Below are 12,614 nucleotides of genomic sequence, written 5' to 3' on the forward strand. Positions count from 1 at the left end.
CACCTTATCATGTAGCGCTTTGGCTCGAGCTCGAGTCATTGGACCACGAGGAGGGCTTGTCGGTCTTGAGGCGGCGGTGTCCATAGGCCACCCCGTATCATCTCCCCCCCCTTGGGAAAGAGTCGTCCTCGACTCTATGTTCTCCTCATCTCCATGATATGGTGAAAGGTCGGACACATTGAATGTGTTGCTCACCAAGTACTTGGATGTTGGTATGTCGACGACGTAGGCGTTGTCGTTGATGCGCTTGAGGACCTTGAAGGGACCATCACCTCGGGGCTTGAGCTTGGAGTTTCTTTCTTGAGGGAAGCGGTCCTTGCGAAGGTGTATCCACACTAGGTCGCCTTCATTGAAGATCCGTGCCTTTTTCTTCAAGTTTAGTCTTGTGGCTTGACGGAGAACTTGTTGCTCGATTGTTGCCCTTGTGTCTTCATGGAGTTTCTTCATGTATTGTGCTCGTTTGTCGATGTCCATGTTCACTTGCTCATGTAGCGGTAGAGGAAGAAGGTCAATCGCCGTAGGTGGTTCGAACCCGTAGACGACCATGAAGGGGCTTCTCATTGTTGTAGAGTGCTTGGCGCGGTTGTAGGCAAACTCCGCATGTGGGATGCAATCTTCCCATGCTTTCAAATTCTTCTTGACAAGGACTCGTAGTAGTGTGGAGAGGCTTCGGTTCACCACTTCGGTTTGCCCATCGGTTTGGGGTGCGATGATGATGAGAACAAAAGCTTGACGTTGAACTTGGCCATTAGTGTCTTCCAAAGATAACTCATGAACTTGACGTCTTGGTCGGAGACAATGCTTCTTGGTACACCGTGGAGTCTCACAATTTCCCTAAAAAACAAGGAGGCAATGTGTGAAGCATCATCCGTTCGGGAACATGGTATAAAATGAGCCATTTTTGAGAATCTATCCACTACCACAAAGATTGAATCATGACCATATTTAGTTCGAGGTAATCCTAGTACAAAGTCCATGCTTATATCGGACCAAGGAGCATAAGGAATAGGCAATGGTGTATAAAGACCACATGGATTGGAAGAGGACTTAGCTTGCAAGCATGTTGTGCACCGGCGGCAAAGGCGTTCCACGTCTCGGTACATTCTTGGCCAATAGTAGTGAGTGGATAGCATGGCATATGTCTTCTCTCGTCCAAAGTGACCCATGAGACCACCACCATGCGATTCTTGTAAGAGCAAAAGGCGAAGCGAGGACATTGGAACACAAAGTTTGTTGCCCTTAAACAAGAATCCTTGGTGCAAATAGAAATCATCGATGCCCTTTTCAATGGAACACTTTGCAAAAATTGGGCCAAAGAAGGTATCGGAGGCATATTGTTCTTTGATTTCATCAAGACCCAACACATGGAAATCCAAACGAGTGAGTAAAAGGGTGAGCTTGCGGGAAAGTGCATCCGCCACGACATTGTCCTTGCCCTTCTTGTATTTGATTACATATGGAAAGGACTCAATGAACTCAACCCATTTTGCATGTCTTTTGTTCAAAGTGTGTTGACTTTTCAAATACTTCAAAGATTCATGGTCGGAGTGAATAATGAACTCTCTTGGCCAAAGATAGTGTTGCCAAACTTCAAGAACACGAACCAAAGCGTAAAGTTCCTTGTCATATATAGGATAGTTGAGGCGTGCGCCGTCCAACTTCTCACTATAATATGCCACGGGTTTTCCATTTTGCATGAGGACACCACCGATTCCAAGGCCACTCGCGTCACATTCTATCTCAAATGTCTTAGCAAAATCGGGAAGAACAAGTAGTGGTGCCTCGGTGAGTCTCTTTTTCAATTCATCAAAAGCTTTTTGTTGTGCTTTGCCCCAAACAAACGGAACATTCTTTTTTGTAAGCTCGTTTAAAGGGCAAGCGATGGTGCTAAAATCTTTCACAAAGCGGCGGTAAAATCCGGCGAGTCCATGGAAGCTTCGAACTTGACCAACATTTGTGGGAGTGGGCCAATTGTGGATGGCCTCAACTTTGGAAGAATCAACTTCAATCCCGTTGGCGGAAACCACAAAACCAAGAAAAACCAACTTGTTTTGAGCAAAAGTGCATTTGGGGAGGTTAGCATAAAGCTTTTCATGACGCAAGATGCACAAGACTTCTCTCACATGTTGCACATGGTCCTCGAGGTTTTTGCTATAAATGAGAATATCATCGAAGTAGACAACCACACTCTTGCCAATGAGAGGTCGCAAGATGTGATTCATGAGGCGCATGAAAGTAGATGGAGCATTTGAAAGACCAAATGGCATGACAAGCCATTCATAGAGACCAAGTTTGGTCTTGAATGCCGTCTTCCATTCATCACCTATTGCCATGCGAATTTGGTGGTAGCCACTACGCAAATCAATCTTAGAGAAAATCGTGGCACCACTCAATTCATCAAGCATGTCATCTAAGCGCGGAATGGGATGTCGATAACGGACGGTAATGGCATTGATAGGTCTACAATCCATACACATCCGTTGCGTCTCATCCGGTTTAGGCACAAGAATGACGGGAACGGCACAAGGGCTAAGGCTTTCTCGAACGTACCCTTTAGCGAGGAGGTCTTGTATTTGGCGTTGAATCTCCTTCGTGTCTTCGGGGTTGGTGCGGTAGGCGGCTCGGTTTGGAAGGGGAGCGCCGGGTATGAGGTCGATGCGGTGCTCGATGCCCCGAAGCGGTGGTAGTCCATGAGGTAGCTCGTCGGGGAAGATGTCTTGGAAATCCTTCAAAAGAGACAACAAAGACGAAGGAATGTTGGTTAAGTCGTTAGTCTCCTCCGAGGGGCCCTTGCAAATGAGCACGTAGTGTAGAGTGGTGGATGGGTTGTGGTGCACTTCTCTCATCTCACTCTTGGTAGCTAGGAGGACACTCTTCATCTCACTCACATATGGCTTGTGGCGCTCACTCTCTTTTTGGTGGATCACTCTCTCACCTCTCAACTCACTAGTGATAGTGGCTTCCTTAGCCCTCGCTAGAGCCTTTGCATTGTCCGCAATTACTTGGCTAGGAGTCATGGGGCGTAGGATGTAGGTCTTGTCGTTGACCTTGAAGCTATAGGCATTTGTGTAGCCATCATGGTTGGCTTTCTTGTCATATTGCCAAGGGCGACCAAGTAACATGTGGCACACCGTCATAGGCACGACGTCACAATCAATGGTGTCTTCATAAGCGCCAATCTTGAAGGATATCGTGACGGTGTGTTGGATCTTCACATTTCCATTGTCGCTTAGCCATTGCACATGGTAGGGATGGGGGTGTTTCCGGAGCGGGAGGTTGAGCTTGGTACATAGTTCGGTGCTTGCAAGGTTGTGGCAACTCCCTCCATCGATGATAACCTTTATTGACTTGCCATTGATTCCGGCTCTTGTTTGGAAGATATTGCACCTTTGGTCTTCATTGGGAAGTGCATGGGTTGTCAACACTTTGGTCACCACAAGAGAAGGGCTTGCATCATGCACACATAGGACTTGCTCTTTGTCTTCCAAGTTATCTTCTTCATGAGAGGTTGCGGCTTGTACCAAGGCTTCATATTCACCTTCACTCAAGTACTCCACATCTCCATCATCTCGAGTGATCATAACTCTTGTGTTCTTGCATTCAAAGGATTTATGTCCTTGAGCACCACATTTGAAGCAAGTGATGTTACTAGATCCGGTGGAAGCTTTGGAGGACATGGTTGATTGTTCCGGCTTGAAGCTTGTTGTCTTGATGGCGCTTCTTTCTTGCTTTGGAGGATCCTTGGAGGCAAGTGCACTTGTGTTCTTGATGCTTGAGGAGGCATTCATTGCATTTCGTGCGGCGAAGAAGGTCTTTGTCTTTGCACTTGCTAGGTCTTCTCGCACTTGGCGCTCGGCCCTTGTTGCTTGGTGGAGTAGCTCAACCATGTTTTTGTAAGGCAAGAATTCCACTATCCTCTTGACGGGGATGTTCAAGCCATTCAAGAATCTTGCCATAGTTTGCTCTTCTCGCTCATCCACATTTGCACTCATCATGGTCATGTGCATCTCCTTGTAGTATTCCTCAACGGACTTGTAGCTTTGCTTGAGTTGAGTGAGCTTGTTGAAGAGGTCACGCTTGTGGTGAGTTGGTACAAAGCGGGTGTGCATGACTTCTTGCATCTCTTCCCATGTGTCAATGGGTGCTAGGTCTTCCTTCTCACGCTTCTTGTTGACCTCTTCCCACCAAACATTTGCATATCCTTCAAACTCAAGTGATGCCATGGCAACTTTCTTTGCTTCGGAGAAGTTGTGGATGCGGAATATCTTATCAACCTTGAGTACCCAAGACAAGTATGCGTCGGGATCTTCCTCTCCTTGGAACTTGGGCATGGTGAATTTGAGCTTCCCAAAGATTTCTTCCTCATTGCGGTCATTGCGTCGAGGAGGTGGTCTTGCTTCACCATGATCTTGACGTTGTTGAGGTTGAGGTTGTGGACCTTGAGCATCTTCATTGTTGTTTCTTTGTTGTTGAGGAGGAGGTGGTCTTCCATGACCTTCTTCTTGATCATCATGGTTGTGGAGTTGATGAGGTCTCACACTTTCTTCACTTGATGCTTGGTGATGATTTGAATCTTCCTCCATCTCAACATCTCGTGCTTGATGAGGTGGTCTTCTACCATGAGGGCGATCATCATGATGACGACGATTGTCTTGACCTTGACGGCGTGGTGCCCTATCACGAGGAGGTTGATCAACATTGATGATGCGGCGGTCTTGGTTCACTTCTTGTTCGGCATTATGGTGGTGCCTTTGAGCATTGGCCACTTGAGATGGGCGAGGTTGCCCTTGATGATGACGTGCCTCTTGCTCTTGGCGGAGCCTTTCTTGCTCACGTGCATGAAGGAGATCTTGATCATGACGAAGATGTTGTTGTTCCTCTTGGAATTGAGCATGGAGATGTTCTTGGTGAAGGCGTTCTTCTTCAAGGCGTAGACGTTCTTGGACAAGTCGAAGTCGTGCTTGCTCCGCTTCTTGAGCTTGTTGTTGAAGCACTTGAGCATCCACATTATGGTGGCGTGGGTCTTGATTGGAGTCATGATGCGACGATGTAGGAGCTCGTGACCTTGAGCTATGAGAGCGTGAAGACCTTGAATGGTGTCTTCTATCTTCTTGTCGGTTGAGTGTATGGAGGATGTTGTCCAACGCCGTCTTCATTTCTCTTGTTTCTTGACCTTGCATGGCGAGTGTTGCCTTCAACTCATTGCCTTGAGTTTCAATCTTCTCATTGAGTTCTTGAACTTGATTGTTGAGGTCAATCCTTTTGCACTTGAGCTCTTTCTTCATAGCGGACATTGGTATCCTTGAGCATGGCTTCAAATTGATTGAGCTTGGCGTGGACGGCTTGAGTAGCTATCCAATGTTGGTGCCGCGTCATCGGTAGTTGGTTCCCTTCTCCACTAGACATGGTTACAACTAAAACAAGAACTATGTGGTGGGTGGTTAGGAAAAACTACCAAGAATGTCAAAACTTGCAAACCAAAATCGAAAAGGTGTATCTAGGTGAGGAACAACCGGTTACACACACAAAAACAAAACTCTATATGGTGTTAGGTATGGATGTGGAAAGCCAAATGGAAGAACCAAACGAAAAGTCTATTGTCAAAAGTGGGTAAGATCCAAAAGTCACAAGTCAAAAGCGGTGATCACCAAAGGCATACACAAGGTGGAACACACGCGTGGGACAAAATGGGGTTAGCGCGACGGAAAATGAGCACGAACAAAATTGGTCCTATCGAAGACTACTAGCTCGGTGTCACGCTAACGCAAGAGAGACCGTGGCTTGGTTGCAAAATTGAGAAGCAACAAGATTTGCGCAAGACGCCTCTCTTCTCTTTTCTCTCTTTTGCTTATAAGCTTTGGACTCTTTTGTGTATAGGTGTCACTCACACTCTTTTTCTTTTTCTTTTTCTCCTTTTTTTTGTATGCTTAGAAGCTTTCTTTTTCTCACTATCTATGTAAGTATGTCACACTTCTTTTGCCTATCTTTTCACACGAGCTTGCTTCGTAGCTTTGCTCAACACACACACACCCTCACGGTCGGGACGCTTGCGCAATGCTTCGCAACACTAGAAAGCCACTCTCGATAGGAAAGGTACGCAAAGGAAGCTAGGGCTACAAGTTAGGGGCAAGTTATACCACTTGATGACGGTGGCCGACGACCTTGAACTTGCTATGGTGGAGGTGTCAAATGAACCGCTTGGATCTTCGGGGTGCCGTCGTCGTTGTTGATGTTGCGGAAGCTTGTGGTAGCTGCAATGGCACTCAAAACCGAAGACCAAACACAAATGGGAAGTGCCAAAACGAAAACGAAGAAAGTGTGCAAAATTTCGGGGCGGCGATGCCGGCGATGTTGGGGCGGCAGCCTTTGACCGGCAAGTCTGCCGGCGATGGAGGGCGGCGATGCCGGCCTCAGCTGCTGTTCGTCGATTTGGCGGAAAACTGACCCGAAAATCTTCGATTTCGTGGGAAAATTGGCACAATCTGGTGGGAAAAGTTGGGGGAATGGTAGATCAACACCCAAGACAAGTTTCTATTGGAACAAAACCACAAATAACTCAACAAATCGACAGATCGATCCAAGGCCAATTTGGGGCTATTTTTTGGGAAAAAATTTTGGAAAATTTTTTGGGCGAAATTGGTGATGTGGGGGTCAAATCCGTGGCAACCCAAGAGCTGCTGATACCATATGATGAGGCTAAGCCTGGGGATGTGCCCGATCTTCACGGATTTGGGGGGATTTCGTGGGGGAGGTGGATGAACACGATGAACACGATGAACACGGGGATGAACTCGTGGAGATACAACGCACACACACACACAAACCGGTTCTTTCTCGTAGGCCCGATACACCTACTCGATAGAGGTTGCGAGAAAAGACCTTCCGGTAGAAGTCCCGCAAAGAGATCGACAAATCAAAGCTCGGGAGATCTAGAAGGGCGAAAAGACCGGAAGGTTTGATGGAAGTGCAAGCAAAAGACCAATCAAGGTAGAAGTGCAAGCAAAAGATCAAACAAACGGTAGAAGTCGCCAAAGAGATCTTCACGAGTTGATAAGGAGCCCGGGTGGCGATACAAGATCATAGATCTAGGGTTTCCCTCATGGGTTGGAGCAAAGCTCAAGTTTCTTCTTAGTTCATCTCTAACCCTAATCTGGAGGAAGGGGTGAGGTATTTATAGACCCAGATTCGTACAGGGGTAAAGTCGGAATTACATAAATTATCCTAGTCCATAGATGCGAAATCGACGGTTGAGATTAAGTCAACGGGGGCCAGGCGGTGCCGGTGAGGAGGGGTCATTGCGCTGGGGCAGCGGCCGCTGGGGCCAGGCCGGCAGTGCCGCTGGTGGCGTCTTCAGCTGGAGGGGGCGGCAGTGCCGGTGTCCGGGGGCCGGCAGTGCCGGGGTGAGCAGGCCGGCAGTGCCGGGGTCCTGAGGCCGGCAGTGCCGGGGTGAGCAGGGGCGTCCTTCAGCTCTTCTTCTCCTTCTTCCTTGTCCATCTTCGGGTCTGCTTGTCTTTGTCCTTCTCTCGAGGTTCATACCTGATAACACAAAGCATATCGGCCTGAGGTAGCAGCCCATCCAAAGGGGTATCGAGATCAAGGGTAGTGAGGAGTGAGTTCACCTTATCATGTAGCGCTTTGGCTCGAGCTCGAGTCATTGGACCACGAGGAGGGCTTGTCGGTCTTGAGGCGGCGGTGTCCATAGGCCACCCCGTATCAAGATGAATACATCATCCATCATGATGTTCCATGTCTTGTGCACATCACCATTAGTGTCAAGCAAGATAGTATGAAATGCATGGCGATGGTGCATATGGCAAGAAGGTGCATTCATGGCATGTGGTAACTCATGATCATCAAAAATTGAGAAGGCTATGGGGGCCATCTCGTGAACAATAAAATAAGCATTCTTGCATACCAAGCATAAGAAAGAGCAATTGTTCGCAATCTTGGATGCAAGGATCATGGAAGAGTGTAAACATTTGGGACAAAGCATTTGGAAGCTAATGTCATCCATGTCATTATCATTGCAAGCATTACATGGGAAAGAGCAAGTGGTCGACATGTTGCAAGCAATGGTAGAAAATTTGAAGCTCTCATAGCATGGCATGTTCATGTTATCACAATCAATCAACTCCACATGATCAACAATGTTAGCAAGCAAAGCATCACATGGGAATATGAAAGAATCAAGTGACGTAGCAAATGTATCATCAAGATCACGCATGCACTCATAAGTCATCATGTCCACTAGTGGGATCATGGCATCATCAACACCTATGTTGTTACCTTTGCAGGCCGACTCATGTGAGGTAGGTGTTGTGGAAGTAGGAGGATCCATGTGGTCGACATGTCCATCTTGGAGCAAGCATGGTGAGATATCATCGTCTTCATGCACCATGTACATCTTCTCTATGAGCGGGAACTCGTCCTCCGTGGAACCTAGTGCAACATAAGAAGACACAAGCGAGGGAGAGGTTAATGTGTTAGCAAATGCGATGTCCTCCATGGACCTATCATCTACCTCTCTCAACTCACTTTGTGTATCACTCATGTCCTCCAAATGGAAGCACTCAAACTCACATATGGGGTGGAAGTCACTCAACTCACTATCACTCTCGCTCAAGTGGGCCAAGTGGCTCTCATGCTCACATGGGATTGGTACCAACTCATCGATCAAGCATATAGGAGTAGGTTCGACTTTCTCATCTCCATGCGCCTCCTTGGTTGAAGGGAACTTCCCATGCTCAACCATCTCAACTCCATGCGCCTCCGTGGGTGAAGGGAGAATCCCATGCTCACCATGCTCAACTCCATCGCCTCCTAAGTCGTCCTCAAGTGGTGGCATCTTGGAGACTTGTGCATTGAGCTCATCGAAGTAGAGCTTCTTGGCGCTTGGCGTTGTGCATTGCCATGCCACGTGACCCTTGGCCTTGCACACCTCACATAGGAGATTGGGACATTCCCGTGGAAGGTGGCCTTGTTGCTTGCACTTGTAGCATCGGAGTCCATAGGCATACGACGTGGTAGGGGCCATTGTGGTGGTGGCGCAAGAGGTAGAAGTCGCCTTATGAGGAAGGTCTTCATGTCGAGGCTCTCGTCTTCTTGCCTCATCACCATGTCTTGAGTGGTGTCGTCGAAGATCATGTGTGGAAGGATGTCGATGTAGACCATGAGGTGGTGGTGGTCGACGACGATCATGAGATGGTGTGAGTCGATGACGGTCCTTGCCTTGCCTAGGTGTTGGCTCATGTTGGGGGCGCTCTTGATGCTCCATTTGATGTCCGTGATGTCGATGATCGTGTGCATAGGCACTCTCATGATGGGGCCTTGTGGAGCTCGGAGAAGTGTGTCGATGCCGAATATGTTGGGGACGCTCTTGATGATCCACATGATGATGCCATCGTGGAGGTCCTCGATCTTCATATGTAGCTCCATTGGCCAAGTAGGGGTATGTGGGAGCATCGGCGGTATGCATGGTGGGGTCGATGTCGTCCTCGTCATGGTGCTCCACCATGTCGTCCATGCTTGTTGAGCAAGTGTCGATGTAGAGCTCGTCGATGTCGTCCGTGTTGGCGATGCTTGCGGAGCCAAAGTCGGTGTAGAGCTCCTCGATGTCGGTCATGTTGGCGATGCTTGCGGAGCCATAGTCGGTGTAGAGCTCCACATGTTCCTCCACATCCGCGGTGCTTGAAGAGGTATCCTCCTCGAAGTGCTCCGTGTACTCCTCCGTATCTTCTTCGTCGCTATACATGTTAGCAAGACAATATCTATATGGTGTATGTTAGTGGAAGAACACTACCTCACAATCTTACCGTGGTATGACAAGATTGGGGTGATCCAACAAACCAAGAGTTAGAACAATTGTATCGGGCACTCACACAAAGACACACGCAAAAGCTAGCAAATATGGTGTTAGGTGAGTATGGTGGAAAGCCAAAAGATGAAATCCGAAATCAAGTTTGTTGTTAAGGGTGGGTAAGATCCAAAACTCAAATGTCAAAGCGATGATCACTATAAACACGGAAAAGATGTGGAACTCACACACGGGATAAGCGGGGTTAGTGCGACCAAGGAATGAGCGGAAAAGTGTATGAAGCCCGAAAGCAAGGTTGCTCGGTGTCACACTAACACAAGGAGAGGCAAAGCTTTGGTTGCAACATGAGAGACAACAAGATTCACACGCGGCCTCTCTTCTCTTTTCTCTCTTTTGCTTAAAAGCTTTTTCCTCTTTTTGTATTTGGTGGCACTTACACTCTTTGTGTATTTGTATGTATGATGGCACTCGCACACTTTTGCTCTATGGTGCACTTGCACTCTTTTTGTGTTTTGGCGGCTTTTTCTCGCACTATGTTAGCGTTGGCTCGCTTTTGCTATCTTGCCACACGAGTTTTGCTTAGAAGCTTGACTCCACACTACACACACACCTCACAATCGGGGCCACGTGCAATGTCTCGCAACACTAGATAAGCAATGCTCGATAGGATAGATCGCAAAAGAAGAGGGGTTACAAGGTGATGCAAGTTATACCTAAGATGTTAGGCGGTGATGAACACGCAACTTGCGATGACGGCGGTGGTGTCAAGAGTACGTTTGCAAGTCCGGGGTGCCGAGGATGTCGTCGCTTGCTTCGGAGCTGCGGGTTAGTTTCACAAACAAGGCACTCAAACCGGAACAAGCAAACACAAGTTAGCGGATAAGATGGGTCAAAGTAGCTCGGCGGTGGTGGTGGTGGTATGCCGGTGGTGGGTGGTGTCGATGCCCTTGCAGTTGCGGCGGAGGTTATGGGGCCGCGGTGATGTTTCCCGGTGGTTTTGGGAGGGTGGCGGTGCTTGCCGGCGGCGGAGAGGGTGGCGGTGGTTGGCGGAGGTGGTGGTGGAGGTGGCGTCCGGTTGGCGCCCGGTTGACCAGGCCCTGGACCGGCCTGCCCGGTCTACAGCCCGGTTGACCAGGTTACGCTTGATCGGCGCCCGGTTGGCGCCGGTTGGCGCCCGATGCAGCGCCCGGTTGACCGGCCCTGGCACCAGGCTGTCCGGTCACTGGCCCGGTTGGCGCCCGGTCGACCGGATTTCGCGGGGCACAGTTTTTCTCTCTCCTGTTCTTGAGCGAAAACAAGCCAAATCGACCCAAATCGAAGGAAAATGATGGAATTGGGGGCTAGAAGTTGGGGAAATAGTAGATCAAGCACCTCAACACCAAATCCATGGACCAAAACCACTCAAAACGCAACCAAATCGCAGATCCATCCAAAGGCAAATTAGGGTTATTTTTTTGGGGATTTTTTGGGAAAAATTTTAGAGACGAAATTGGGTGGGTGGGGGGTCAAATTCGCGGAAACCAAAGGCTGCTGATACCATATGATGAGGTCTAAGACCCCGTGTGTGGCCCGATCTTGCGAATGACCCAAGAATCAAAGGGGGAAAGAGAGGGAGAGGCGGAAGAACACGAAGAACGCGAAGAACACAACGCACACCAACCCGATACAATCGATACTTACCCTCGTGGCTCGATGGACCACGCCAATAGAATCACCACGGGAGAGACTCGAGGTAGAATCCCGGAGTGAGAGATCGGTGTTGAGGATGGAGGTAGGTGAGGGAGAGAGAGTGGGCTACACTAGAATCTCACTCACATAGATCCAATCATCCAACATGGGGTGCCTTGATACAAAGGGGATGAAACCCTAGGGAGACAAAGCTCAAAGTCATGTTTAAGCCTAAATCTTGTCTAACCAGCTATGGGGGCGAGCTGGGGTCTTATATAGGCATACAAGGCAACACAGGTCGAAAAGGTACAAGTTGGTGGGTCAAACCCGACGAATCCGGTCAAGGGGCCGGTCTGACCGGGCCTGGGGCCGGCCGGTCCGGTCGTGGGGCCGGTTGACCGGGTGCTGTAACCGGAAATGTCGCAAAACTCCGTCCGGTTGGCGCCCGGTCTGTGGCCCGGTCTGACCGGCCTCTGCGCCGGCCTGCCGTGCCGTGGCCCGATCGACCGGCCTCTGCGCCAGTTGCTGCACAGTCAGTGGCCCGATCGGCCGGCAGGGCCTCTTCCTCCCTCTTCTTCTTCCTCTTCCTTCTCCTCTTCTTTCCTTCTTCTTCTTCCTTCTTCCTTGCACCATGGGGGTTCCTTCTCTCTTGGTCCTTGTCGATGTTGGTACCTATAGATATCATGATGATAGGCATGAGGTAGCATACCATTCACATGGGTGTTGAGATCGACCATAGAGAGGAAGGAGTTCACCTTGACATATATGGAGGGGTTTTGTGTTGTTGGTCCACTTGGGGGACTCCTTGGCCATGGTGTAGCGTCGACGATAGGCGGGGCTACATCAACTTCTCCATCCCTTTGCTCGTCTCCGCTCCTATCCATGATGGAAAGACAAGAACTATGTTGTTTGTGTTAGTGGAAGGAGACTACCTCGCACTCTTACGGAGGTAAGATAGTATTGAGGCAATCAACCAAGCCAAAAGTAAGAACAAGTGTATCGGGACACACGCAAAGGCACACGCAAAAGCTAGCAAATATGGTGTTAGGTGTGGATGGTGGAAAGCCAAAAGACGAAATCCAAAATCGAGTATGTTGTTAAAAGTGGGTAAGGTCCAAAAATTAAATGTCAA

Source organism: Lolium perenne, chromosome 5 (genome assembly GCF_019359855.2).
Source record: "Lolium perenne isolate Kyuss_39 chromosome 5, Kyuss_2.0, whole genome shotgun sequence".
NCBI lineage: Eukaryota > Viridiplantae > Streptophyta > Magnoliopsida > Poales > Poaceae > Lolium > Lolium perenne.